General features: G+C 41.1%; 1 pseudogene; it reads left to right on the top strand.

Moving 5' to 3' along the window:
- Positions 1–206: 206 nt before the first annotated feature.
- Positions 207–673, top strand: LOC144224639 (small ribosomal subunit protein uS12 pseudogene; annotated as a pseudogene).
- The last annotated feature ends 13,956 nt before the right edge of the window (positions 674–14,629 follow it).

Raw genomic sequence — 14,629 nt, 5'->3', positions numbered from 1 at the left:
CGGTCAAAAAGCCAAGAGAATTGCCTTTGAACTTGTGTTCTGATTCTGAGACCTGTGCTTTGTAGGTTATACCTACTCTCTCCTTCCCCTTAGGGGAAGCAAAATGGCATTTAGAACAGAAGCCCTGTTTTTAAAACGTTTAAGGAAATAGGTGGCTCCTTCCTGCGCTGCTTCTCTCTTTGGCTCAGGGCCCTGGCATCCGCCGGATGGGCAAGTATCTCGCTCTCCAAACTGACAGGAAGCTCCGTAGCCACCGAGGAGATCAGAAGTGGCATGGTAAACAGTACGGGCAAGCCCATCTGGGCATAGCTCTGAAGGTCAATGCTTTTGGAGGCACTTCCCACGCAAAGGAAATTGTGCTGGAAAAAACAGAGGCTAAAGCCAAACAGCCAGATTCTGCCATCAGGAAGTGTGACAGGGTCCAGCTGATGGAGAATGGCAAAAAAAAAAAACAAAAAAACAAAAAAACAAAAAAAAACACAGCTTTTGTACCAATGACAGTTGTTCGAATTTTACTGAGGAAAATGATGAGGTTCTGGTTGTTGGATTTGGCTGCAAAGGTCATGCGATCAGTGACATTCCTAGAGTTTGCTCTAACATTGTCCAAACAGCCAGTGTCTCTCTTTGGGTCGTATACAAAGGCAAGAAGGAAGGCCAAGATCGTAAGTTTTGAGAGTGAAAAATGACAATAATAAATTTTCAGGTGCTAAAATAATTAAAAATAGTCTTTGTTTTTGTTTTTTTAAATAAATAACATGTTTATTAGCTTTTTTAAAATATAATTTATTGTCACATTGGCTAACATACAGTGTATACAGTGTGCTCTTGGTTTTGGGGGTAGATTCCGGTGGTCCACTGCTTACATGCAACAGCCAGTGCTCATCCCAACAAGTGCCCTCCTCAGTGCCCGTCAGCCATTTTCCCTTCTTCCTCACCACCCCCCCAGCAACCTGGTTTGATCTCTGTGTTTAAGAGTCTCCTATGGTTTGCCTCCCTCCCAAATTAAATTTAAAAATAAAAATACTTAAGGAAATAAAAGTGAGCAAGACATTAAGTGAAAAGCTATAAAGTTTTGGTACACAGTTTCCAGATTAAAAAATAACATCTCAGTTAGGAGTGGGGAAAGGTTACAAGATCAGTGCAAAAATGTAGCATGAAGGGGTGTTACTCAGCATCACCAAATCCCAGAACAAGTTCCTCTCAAACCACTAAAATTTGCTAGTGAGAGAAATCCAGCTGCTGATATAGAATTTATTTTTAAAGTTGTTCTGTTCATCTTTAGCTTCAGTACAATGAATCCATGAGCCTTTTCCCAAAAAGGTATTTCCACATCACATACCAAACCACTTGGCACAGTGCTGGCATACTAAAAGTGGCGTGTGAGGCAAGATTGGAGGAATGAATGAATGAATGAATGAATGAATGAATGAATGAAATTATATAAACCCAAATCATGATGAGAGTTCTGAGAATAGCACGTGTGACAAAAGGCTTACCTGCACGGCACACTCCATGCTTAAATGATCTCAATCACACTCGGCAACTTATAGGACTTCCTGGTTAATACTAATTAGTCCATGTTTATTGAGCATTTCCTCTGTGCCAGGTACTGTGCTAAGTATTTCACACGGATTTTCTCAGTTACTGCCCACAAAAGCCCTTTGACACAGTGTAGCATGAAAAGATTGAGCTGAAGCCAAGCAGGGGAGATCCGGCTCCATACTTAATGAGTATGTCAGCTTGCACAAAATACTTACCCTGTCTGTGCTGTTTTCTAATCAGTAAAATGGGATAAAAACAGTTCCTATCTCATAGGATATGGGGTTCTTAGGTTAGCACCTGGCATAGAGTATGTCCAAAAGTGTTAACTGTCGCTAACTGCCTGGACTCTAATCCTACCTTCACCTGTAGCTAACTATATGGTGGTGAATACGTAGTTTAATCTCTCAGAGACCCGACTTTTGTCGTCTGCAGAGATTCTGATAATACATCCTGAGGTTATTTCCTGATTACATGAACTAACGTGTGTGCGCTTAGGAGAGTAGCCGGCATACAAAAACTATTATGTACTCAACAAATGCTATTATAATCCTCATTTTATAGATCCGAAAACTGAACTTTTCATGTGTCGCTTGAGTGTGGTCTAGGACTCAACTCCAGACAGCCTGACTCCAGCATCCTAATTCATTTAGGGTGGTCTCAAAGCAAATGCTGAAACTTTAAAGAAATTCTCCCTGGCAATATTTTAAATTACACCCTAATTATTCTGGATATACCAGTGGGTGAGACCTATATGTGTTGGACCGCAACTAGTCATTTTACTAATAATCCTTTGAAATGGAGATATTTAAGTCTTGAAGCAACATCAGAAAATGTTCCAGAATACTTCCCGTTTCTACAGCAGTAACGCTTGGCACAAGTGATCTAAGAGAATCTTAAATAGGTCCCTCTCCTTCCTCACTCCTTGTGTCTAAATTCCAACTACTTCAAATCTCTTTAAACTTCTCATTTCTGATTTTCTTCTGTCTTGCCCTGAGCGACCACAAGCTTGCCCATTGCCAAATATTGAGCTCTGGGAAAAGTATGGGTTTTGTAGTTGGGAGAACATTTTTGGTAACTTAACATAACAATGGACATTATTTTGTAAATATTTGGTAAATTAACATAACAATGGGCATTATTCAGTAAATATTTAAGCAATGTTCTTAATTTCCCCTGTAAATGCTTTCAGCTTTTCTTCATCAATTTGAGCCTTGAGTTACTGCTCTAGGAGAGGAAAGAGCCTTAAACAAAGACACTATTGATCAGCTTTGAATCTCAGAGCTGACTTTCTTGACCTCTTGAAGGGAAAGAGCAGACTTGAAAAGCAGGCTGTCTGGAGAGAGACATCTAAATCACAAAGCACCACTTTAAACACTTGGAGAGGCAGGCAGGTGTCCAGTCACAAAACCCAGGGAAATGACATAAAGGAGGTACAAAGCCCATCCTTCTAGCCCGGGTGAAGAAAAGCAAGCAAAAGTAGGTGAGATGTGTGTGTCCTGCTCTCTTATCTCAGAAGCAAAGCCCCAGACAGGAGAAGCATATTTGATTAAGGAGAATGCCTAAAATCACAAAGACTTGAACCCTACTTCACAGCCCCTTCACAGGAGGGAAGGAGTGGTAGTAACAGAGTATAAGTTGTAGCACAGTGAGATTAGGCAGTAGAAGGATCTTAGTTGAGTTGTCCTAAAATAGATGTTCCCACCTGACGATAGGTGACACACAAAAGTCAGCTCTTTTGGGTCCCTTGGGAATCAGCATGGCGACGGCAAAGCGTTCCAGGACGGAATACATGTCACAGAGAGCTTATGGCCAGCAACCAAAGAGCTACTTAGCCACCCCCATCTGCCTCCCTGATTTGTAGAGAAGACAACAACCTCAGTCTCTAAGGATAACAGGGCAAGAGTGGTCAGAGGCAAACAAGAGTCATTTCCACAGGACACTGGAGGACAATATATAGCCTTAAAGATACATCTTAAAGACTGTCTCTTTCCCTTCACCACAGGATACCCATCTCCACTAGACCAAGATACCATGTGGGAGAAAAGCAGGTTGAAAAGAAGGAAACCGAAATACCAAAATTTAGACCAAAAGAATACCAGTTTGCCTAAAGGCTTAAACTATTGCATTAAACTACAATTACTGTGTTACGGAACCAGGTTGGATCACTGGTGGAGAAACGAAGAGGCACTCGGACATCTTGGTGGATCTGAGTTTTATTTCACACCAGCAGGCTCAGAGACCCCTCTCCAGAGGTCTGAGTCTGGAGCACAAGCATGGGGGACAATTTATCATCTGCTGCTTCTGCATTCTGCATTAGCATTAATTTAGTGCAAGGCAAGCAGGGCAGGAAGAAGATCTCTAAACTAGGGACTAGAGCTTATTTTAATCCTGTTGGCCATTTTATGGTGCATAACTTTTCTTATTTTCCCAACAATTGGATTAGAATAAATTGTTCCACTTTCCTACTCAGTATACATTAGGTACTTACAAGAAAGATTAAATCAGTCGGAGAGAACACAAACTGCCTTTTCTTTTGACATCTGTGTGTAGCGTACATGTAGATTTGCGATTCTCCTCATATTAATAGATTTTCTTTGTGAACAGTAGCCGATAGTTTCCAGAAATTTTATTTGCACAAAAGTCAATCATACAGAAAGGAATTAATTTATATATCATCTCGCATGAATTCTGAGAACACTGAGACTCAGAAGTAATAGTAACATACATTAAATGTTAGCTCTATGCCCGTCACTGCACTGTATTTTCATTAAACTTCATATAATAGGTACTAATATGAGTCCCTTTTGATAGATAAAGAAACCAAGGCTTTTGAGGTTAAGTAACTTTGCCAAGGTCATTAGATACACAAGTAGAATATAAGGCCCCTTGATTCCAGAGCTCTTAACTGCTACACAGTTCTTAGACTACCAGAGCCCAGCAACCGCTCTGCATGTCGGTGCTAGCACTGCCACATAGAACTCTAAGGATAACCTTATGCATGTAAAGGAATTCACAAAGGTACTTGTAGAGGGAAAATAAAAATAAAAAGGAAGACAGGAGTGATATGTAAAAATTATTTCAGATGCACTCCAAGGAATACATTTTAGCAAAAACAGACTGTTTCTTTAAAAATAAAAATAAGGGGCACCTGGGTGGCTCAGTCGGTTGAGTGTTGGACTTCAGTTCAGGTCATGATCTCGTGGTTCATGAGTTTGAGCCCCCACATGGGGCTCACTGCGGTCACCTTGTCAGCACAGAACCCGCATCAGATCCTCTGTCCCCCTCTTTCTGCCCCTCCCCCACTTGCACTTCCCCCAAATAAATGAGTCTTTAAAAGAAAATATTAAAAATTAAAAAACAAAAAAAGAATAAATAAAAACAAAAACAACAGACCAAAAAAAAAAGCCTTTAACAGATTAAAAATTTTCACTACCGATAATTTTTTAAAAACGAAGTTTTCTCCACAAATGGAAGGCAAGGAAAAAATAAAGGGAAGGAAAAAGAAACGGAGGAAGGAAAGAAGGAAGGCGGGGAAGGAGAGGGATGGTGAGGGCAAGGAAGAGAAAAAACCGGAAAGAGGACTTGGCGCAGCGAAGACTTTAAATTTCATGCAATATTTTTTTTTTCTAATTTCTAGGAGAGAGAGACAGCGTGAGCAAGGGAGGGTCAGAGAGAGAGGGAGTCACAGACTGAAACAGGCTCCAGGCTCCGAGCTGGCAGTCAGCACAGAGCCCGGCGCGGGGCTCGAACCCACGAACCGCGAGGTCATGACCTAAGCGAAAGTCGGACGCTCAACCGACTAAGCCACCCAGGCGCCCCAATTTCATGCAATATTTTAACTTTGTAGCTGTTGGCCATAGTTACAGAATTGACTTGATACCAGGATTCTTCTACCCGAAATTGGAAGTATATATTCACCTAAATAAACAAATGAAATTTACTCTATGGAGCATACACCGAAAAAATAGATTTTAAATTAATGTTTAGAAACATTGTAATAAAAGTACATGAATATATATTTATCACTTCTAAATTTTCTATTTCTCATTTCTATGTAACTTTATAATACTAAACATTTAAAAATATTTGTTGAATGAGTAAATACTAAAAGGCTGGAATTGTTTTTCATCCTCACATTCTAAGACAAATTGGAGAACTGTGTGCTTTTGACTTCTGGAAATTCTTTCTGCACAGTGGGAAACATCACTGTTTCTTTTAGACTAAAACTTGTAATCTATAAAAGCATTAAAATTTCACGTCCTAGAATTTTTTCACTTGGTCTGCTTCTATAAAATGCCAAAAATGTAGACCAGAAAAAAAGGACCTGTTAAGGATCTAGAGCATGGTTCTAAAAGAGTAGCACACGGACCTCTGGTGATCCCTGAGTCACTTTCAGGAAGGCTACGAAGTCAGAATATCAGAGCCATCTTCATAACAACACTATGATGTTAGTGATGTTTCCTCAATGTTGGCATTTGCACAGATCGTGCAAAGCAACAGTGGGAGAAACGGCTAGTGCTTAAGCACAACTCAAGGCAGTGGTACCCAATGTGTTTATTGTGTATGTTCAATAAAAATAGTTAAGATGAGAAAAGACTAATTGAAGAAGATATGTGCATCCCTATGCTTGCTGTGGCATTATTTACAATAGCCAAGATATGGAACCAACCCAAGTGTCCATCAATAAATGAATGAGGGGCACCTGGGTGGCTCAGTCAGTTGAGCATCCGGCTTCAGCTCAGGTCATGATCTCTCGGTCTTGTGGGTTCGAGCCACACATCAGGCTCTGTGCTGACAGCTCAGATCCTGGACCTTGCTTTGGATTCTGTGTCTCCTTCACTCCCTGCCCCTTCCCCACTTGTGCTGTTTCTCAAAAATAAATGAACGTTTAAAAAAATTTTAAATAAATGGATGAATTAAAACCATGTGATATGTATCATTCAGCCATAAAAAAGAGTGAGATCTTGTCATTTGCAACAACATGGATGGACATACAGTGTATAATGGTCAGTGAAATAAGTTAAAGAAAGACAAATACCATATAATTTCACTCACATGTAGAATCAAAACAAAACAAACAAATAGCACAATCGGACTTATAAATTTTTAGAACAAACTGATGGTTGCCAGAGGAAAGAGTGTTGGAGGGATGAACAAAATGGCTGAAGGAAAGAGAAAGATACGGGCCTCCAGTTATGGGATGAATAAATCACAGGAATAAAAGGTACTGCATAAGAAATATAGTCAGTGATATCGTAATAGTGTTGTATGGTGACAGATGATAGCTACAGTTGGTGTTGAACATAGATAGCATAATGTAGAAGGAAGGTGACCTACTATGTTGTACACCTAAAGCTAAAGTAACATTGTGAGTCAACTATGTTCAAAAAATACAATAAAATAATACTAATGATGAACATCTGAATAGCAGGGGTTTTTTACTTCATTTTTTGAGAGAGAGAAAGAGAGCACAAGTGGAGGAGGGGCAGAGAGGGAGACCGAGAATCCCAAGCAGGCTGCACACTGCCAGCTCAGAGCCTGACGTGAGGCTTGAACCCACAAACTTGGAGTTCATGACCTGAACCGAAATCAGGAGTCAGTGCTTGCCACCCAGGGATCAGCAGTTTCACTTACTGATGTTCTTTATAAAGCAGTAGAGATGTTAATTTTATTAAGATTTAAGCTTTAAGTACATGTATTTTTAATTGTGTGGGAAAAAAAATAGTACATATCCACATATTCCACTCTTCATTTAAAGGCTTTTTAAAACTTTTTATTAAGATATAATTGACATATTACTTTCAGGTGCACAACATGAATCATTTGTAATAGTGAGATGATCCAAATAAGTCTTAACATCATCACCACAAAATGGTTTCAATTTTTTTTCTCATGACGAGAACTTTTAAGATTTATTCTTTTAGCAACTTTTAAAGCTCTTCTGCTACATATCGAAGAGCAATGTTGGTCTTGAGGAAAAACACATGAACCATCATTTCAGTTGTGAAAAGCTGCTCTTTTCATGGAACATCATTTTGTCTGAAAGATCCACTGACAATATTTTTTTTATTTTTTTAAAAGTTTTTTTTTTTTATTTCTTTCTGAGAGAGAGATACAGCGTGAGCAGGGGAGGGTCAGAGAGAGAGGGAGACACAGAATCCGAAGCAGGCTCCAGGCTCTGAGGTAGCTGTTGGCACAGAGCCTGATGCGGGGCTCAAGCCCACAAACCGTGAGGTCATGACCTGAGCCTACCTGAGCTGAAGTGAGACGCTTAAGCGACTGAGCCACCCAGGCACCCCAGATCCACTGACAGTCTTGATTGTGATTATTCAACTTGCATATTTGTCAGATATTTTCTCCAAAATGAACAACGCAAGCCTGTTACTTTAAGGAAAATAACAAGTAGTATTTGTTGCCAATGACCAAATTTGAGCTTTCAACAAAAATACAAGCTTGAAAACCTCATACCCAACATTGAGGTTGACAACTTTGTAATACAGGCTTTTCTGATAGGATCTGTCATGATATAAATTAATGCAGTCTCATCATATTGTGTCACAAAATGTGTTAACATTTAGAAACTATGCGTAACTCAGTGAACCAATATTTTCCAAATAACCAATGCAGGCTGTTATAAAACTAAATGTGGTTACAAGAGTCAGTCACAAAAAGATTTGAATGTAACAGCACACAGATAGCTCACTGATATGGCTTCAGATTTCACACTGAAATTAAATTTTAAAAATGAACCCTTGCCGGGCCACCTGGGTGGCTCAGTCGGTTGAGCGTCTGACTTCAGCGCAGGTCATGATCTCACAGTTCCTGGGTTCGAGCCCCGCATCAGGCTCTGTGCTGACAGCCAGCTCAGAGCCTGGAGCCTGTTTCGGATTCTGTGTCTCCTTCTCTCTCTGCCTCTCCCCAACTTGTGCTCTATTTTCTCTTCAAGAATAAATAAACATTTTTAAAAAAGAGTCTCTTATGATCTGTCTCCTCTGTTTTTATATTTTTGCTTCCCTTCCCTTATGTTCATCTGTTTTGTATCTTAAATTCCATGTATGAGTGAAGTCATATGATATTTGTCTTTCTCTGACTGATTAATTTTGCTTAGCATAATACCATCTAGTTCCATCCACCTAGTTGCAAGTGGCAAGATTTCATTCTTTTTGACGGCCAAGTAACACTCCAATTCCCTTTCTCTTTTCTTGACAATGTGCCTCTCACGCCAAGCAATCGTCGGTCCTTTTGCTGTGACCTTCCTCTGAAGGCACAGTTAGAACTACTGGGACTAGAAACAGCCTTCAAGACACAAGACACATGCCAACTCAACCTTCTCTACCAGGCAAAATCAGAAGTAGAAATAAATTTGGGAGGTAGAATGAAGACAAAGAAGAGAGAATGCAAAGCCACAAGCCAAAACAGATGGTCTCTCAAATTAACTTGTTTTACACAAAGTCTCCTTAAAATTATTTATGGGTACAAATAAAATTTAATAAACTTGCAATCTAATGCACTAGGGGTTTTGTCCACACTGAAAAAGAAAAGAAGCTAATAGCACCTCCCCTCCCCAGCCCGTCCCTTGCTCTCTGAGGACACTGACTGCCCAGAGGTGGTTGATCCCCACAGTTCATCCCAGTTTCGGAGGATGGACATTTGAGTTGTAGAGCTAATGAATGTGGTGCCTAAAGCCACAGCGAGCAAATTTCCAGAATTACTCCGGTAATTATTCAGGGGTGTTTTCTGTCATTCTTTCAAACCAGAAAACTTGTAAAACCAGCACTTACTGCAGGGCAGAATTCTAAAGTAATCGGTGAGACATTCACAATGACACATAAACTTTCCTCTCTTTGGTAAATAAAGGTAGATACCGAAAGTGTAATATTAAAACAATCCAGGCCAAAGTAATCCACATGGACTTGAACAGTCATATAATTAAGGCCGTTGGGAAGTGGTCTGGGGTTGTGTTTGTTTGGGTAACTGGGCTTGGAAGATAAGTTGAACTCTCTGGAAAGTGGCTTAATTCTCAAATTTACTTTCTGCATGCTGAAAGAGTAAGATGCTGTCCTTTCTACCCAGATCATCAATGAAAAAGAAATTACATAAATTTTGTTGAGATTTTTGGAGGAGACATAAAAAAAAAAAAAAATAGAGTGAGAGATGAGAAGAAGCTTCAGCCCTGAACCGGCCTGAGAAGTAGCAAATTCCCTTTCTCTGAATTTACAAATCATGAAGGCCATGTATGGTAAATGAAATACAACATGTTTCCTCTCCCTTTCCCTTACACTGGGTTACATAACTACCCAACTGAACTTAATGATGGATGGGTGTTTGGGGTTATCTCAACCAGCAAAATGGTTCAGTCTTATGACCCAATTCCGTTATCAAGGGAGCTCTAAGCTCCAAACTGACTGCGGCATCACATCTATTATTAAAGAGGATTTTTCTAAAAACAGATTCCATTGTTAGAAGCCTTATTTCCAGAAGTTAAAATCAAATAAGGAAGCATTCTGTATCAGGGGGTGAAAATATAATTAAATACCAAATTTAATTTATGTTGAAAACATGCCAAAGGGTTATGAAGACCATGTGAAAATGTATATAAAAGGCAAATAGAATGGATAAGTAAAACAAATAAGATAGAAAAGTTTGCTTTCGAGTGATCAAACTATTTCCTATTTGTGTTTATTTTTTAAAACTCTGCTGAGAAAAGAAGCAAAGGAATTATTATATATCAAAAAAGTTGACCTTTTTCATTTGAATGGTAAACATTCATATTTGTTCATCTTTTCTGTTTTCCAAATTGTTTTCCATTGTGTTGCCACTACTTTCAAATCGATAAGAAGTAAACACAGTACGTTTGAAAAAATATCCACTTTGCTACAAGAGTGAGTGGCTGAAACTGAGTCCACGCTGACCTGCACCCAGGCCAGGGAAAAAAGGAAGGGGAAGCTGTCAGCTCACTAGCTGGCTGGCCTCACAGTATCTCCGGGGTGAGCTCCAGCTCCCAAAGAAGCAGGTAACAGTGACCTCTTACCCCTCCATCCTTGAAGCTCCTGAAAACAAGCCTCTAGGCCCCTCTGTGTGGCTTCCTCCTGACTCATTCTCTCCAAGGACACATGGAATCTTTGGAAAGAGGCTGCCTTCAGTCCTACCTGCCTCCACCAGCTCAACCACGCACCAAAGAGCACCTCCCTCTCCCCTGGCTAGAGCCGCATAAATGAAACTCCCCACACACGTACACAATTAAATCAGCAAACAATTTATAGTCCAGTATGGCAGCAGATATTTAAAAGGTTTTCATGTTTTTAACATGAATACCTAGGTGGATCAATGCCTCTGAGGCAAAGGGCAATCATCATCCAGAAGGGAAGTAAATGGACACAAGAAGGGAAGGGTGGAGCTTGGGAAGACACAGTTTTCAGCATTCCCAAGGACACCCAAAGTTGGTCCTGAACCACCCTCCTGCGTGGGATGTTTGAAATGGACAAATAGAAGTCATGAGTTAGGGCATTCTGACTAACTCTATGCAGCCACACCCGCACAGGGGTCCAGTTCAAGCCTAAATTATGTGCACTTTAGGATTCAAGCATGTTTAGGGGCGCCTGGGTGGCTCAGTCGGTTAGGCGTCAGACTTCAGTTCAGGTCGCGATCTCACAGTTTGTTGAGTTCGAGCCCTGTGTAGAGCTCTGTGCTGACAGCTCGGAGACTGGAGCCCGCTTCAGATTCTGTGTCTCCTCTCTCTGCTCCTCCCCAGTTCATGTACTCACTTGCTCTCTCTTTCCCTCTCTCTCTCTTTCTCTCAAAAATAAATGAACATCTAAAAAAAAAAAACCTCCAATGTCAAGATTAAGCCATGTCTAGGCATGTCTGGAGGACAGAGCAGACTTGCCACAGCATGATTTGCAGGAAGCCCACAGGAACATGTGGGAAATAACTGATCCTAAAGGAAGGATTACTCAGGAACACAAACTTTACACAGTCCAGATGCCATAATCTCAGAAGAAAGGGGAATTTTTAACAGCGGAACATGATATTGGGGTCTGAGATGGCCCTCCAGCAATGAACTCACCGTGGAGTCCCAGAGAGAAGGACCCACAGATGCTGCTGAAGGAACACATAAAACCCCCCTCCACTGCTGTAGAGACTCTGGCCTGTGAGCAGGAGAAGGCTCTCCCCATGTCAGCAACGGTCCTGCGTGGCCTGCATGAACAAGGGCAGAAGCATCCGCCGTCTACCATTACTCCCAGGTGCCAGTGACTAACACGCAAGAACAGCTCGAGCACAGCCTGACCTCAGCAGATGTGAGCAGACCGCAGCAGCGGCAGCCATGGGAAAGGAATTCTCTTTACCTCACTGGAGCACGGAACGTAGAAGAGATGACCCCCAGAGTTTGCACCGTTAGAAATCAGCATGACGTTGGAACTGTGGAACACCTTCTATCCGGTTCAGTTTTGCCGCTCTAGCATCAGCGAGAAAAGACAGTGTTACAAATGTATGAGAAACCCTTCTTCTCTACTCCCCAACCCTCCACGTCACACATACACACATGCACACACACGCATGTACACACACAATCCATTCTTTCTGCAATTTTTTAAATGCCTACTTCTAAGAAGGTCTATTCAGTAGTGATGAAGACAGATGTGACTGCTGACCACACATCACTTAGCAGCCGGGTAAGCACGTGAGCTTGCTGGCTGACCCCCACTGACTGGTCCAGGAGTGGGACGCTCTCTCTAGCTCAGCCAATCATAGTATCATTTCCTCACAGCCACAGCTGATTGATCCAGGGGAGAGCACAGACCCACACTGAGCCAACAAGGCCCCTGCCTGAAAAATTCTAGAAATTCTAGAGATGACGTTCACTTTCGGGAGCCTGGATTAGGAAGTACAAGGATTAGATACTATCAACATGTGGCTTGGAGAAGAGGCAGCTAGTCTCAAGATAAGAATAACACAGAGGTGGCGCCTGGGTGGCTCAGTCAGTTAAGCATCCGACTTCAGCTTAACCGACTTCAGCCCCTGAGTTGGAGCCCCACGTTGGGCTCTGTGCTGACAACTTTGAGCCTGGAGCCTGCTTCAGATCTTGTGTCTCCCTCTCTCTCTGCCCCTCCCCCACTCGTGCTCTGTCTCTCAAAAATAAACATTAATTTTTTTTTCTTAAAGAATAAAGCAGAGACAAAAGAAAGAGATGAGAAAGGAAGACTCCTGAGAAGGCTGGATTTCCCCCATTCCCCATGCTCCTGAGATCACTGCAATCCTGTCATTGGATTTCATCAGCCAATCAAGACACAATTAACCTTGGCTCTTGTCACTTGCAGCCAAAAGAGTCCCAGCATAGTGACTCACATATGCTGTACATGGTGGCAGCAATTGAAATGCTCTCTTACAAGACTTGCTGAAAATTGAGGTTCTCGGCAACAGACCCCTCAGGAAGTTAAGAGCAGAAGAAGAAGAAATGGCAGTTGACCTGTTATAGCTAAAAAGGGTATATTGGTGAGCTTAAAAATAAAATGCCTTGGATGTTTCCAGAAACACTAGGGTACGGGGAGAGTCTACAAAGACTAGAGCTAGTGAAATAATTTGTTATTGACAATATCCAGTGTTCAGATCCTGACTCACATGACCTAAAGAATCAGAAGTTGCAAAGGTAGAAAACCTAGCACGAGTTATAAAATATCTATTTATTACTATAGCACAGGCAATTTTTTTATAAAGAGTCTTTATTCACCAAAGATATGTTCAGAAAAACAGTGTATTTATCTAACCAAAATTTTGAGTCAGTAGATACAGACTCCTCCCCTCTCTTGCTATCCCTGTAAGGGACATCTGTCTTCAATATCATTCTCTCGACATTCTTCACTTTGAACTCAGCGTCACAATTTGATGAAGGCTGGTGGCTAGCAGCTCTTAGAAATGGTCACAAGCCCACAACCACAATGGTGTCTGTGTCAGAGAACCAAAGGTTTGTTCTCTCCATTTCCAGTTTCATGTTTTCCCATCTGTTAGACCTCGAACCCAAATCCAGCTGCTCTTCTTGACACCTGTCATGTTTATTTAGAACCTGTTTTTACCAGAATCCTTTCAACACAATAAAAATACCAGATTTGGTTTCTATGGGCTTTTCAGAGAAGGCAACACCTAGTACAGGATGGATAAAAGGGAGAAAGAGAGAGGATGCCAGGCGTACAAAGCAATACAAGTCAATTCTCAGACTGTGTATATGATGTTTTTTTGGCCACAAGAAGGCACAAGAAAAAAAGATTTTTTATTATTTTTGGCTTAAATTCTGGTGAGAATTTAACTGTTCCTCTTCATAGGACAGTTCTATGAAATTAAAAGTAAGTTTTATTTTTGTGTGAAAGCCAATGTTTGCAATTAGGTAACACACTGTGGACCTTGTCAGATAATGAAAAGTAAACACATGTCACCTGTATGTGTGAAACATAATTCTTCATGGACACACACACATAATTCTCTTTCTCAAAGTTGCAAATTGCATACTATTTTGTGTAAGCTTGCACAGAGAGTTTAGTGGAATCTCACATATAAGCTTCCATTTAACTCTCTTGTTCAACCAAAGAGGTGTTATTCATAACCTGAGCTTAGAATTTAGTAGCCTCTCTATTATGGTCAGAAACGTAACTGTGGAAACAGGAATGAAGTTGGAAGACACAATATTTTCCACGTAATTTCTCTGTTGGAAGCAAAAAAGGGACACTTTCATGACCGAACAGAATTTAGGTTCTACTGAGCAGAGTGCGAGTTTCAATACCTTGTCCATCCTAACAGCAATGCATCTGTTTGGAAAGTGATTAAAATCCCCCAAAGCCCAAGGGCTTCTGAGGGGTAAACACAGCTTGGGCTGCAGAACTCTTGGCTCTGGGACTCAGCCAAACCTTCCAGAGTGCTGGCAGAAACCCCACTCAGTATCTCCCTCCAGACCAAAGGGAGAAGTAGTAAACAAGCCCATCAATCACTGGCAACTGGGAGTGCTGAGAGCCATAAGTTTTAGCCACCAACATAGAAAGAAACTGATAAATTGCCATCCATCGCCTCTTCTGCTAAGCATGCATACAGGCTCTCATTT

Source organism: Crocuta crocuta, unplaced genomic scaffold, assembly GCF_008692635.1.
Source record: "Crocuta crocuta isolate KB4526 unplaced genomic scaffold, BGI_CrCroc_1.0 scaffold92, whole genome shotgun sequence".
Taxonomy (NCBI): Eukaryota; Metazoa; Chordata; class Mammalia; order Carnivora; family Hyaenidae; genus Crocuta; species Crocuta crocuta.
This window is presented reverse-complemented; position numbering and strand designations above follow the sequence as displayed.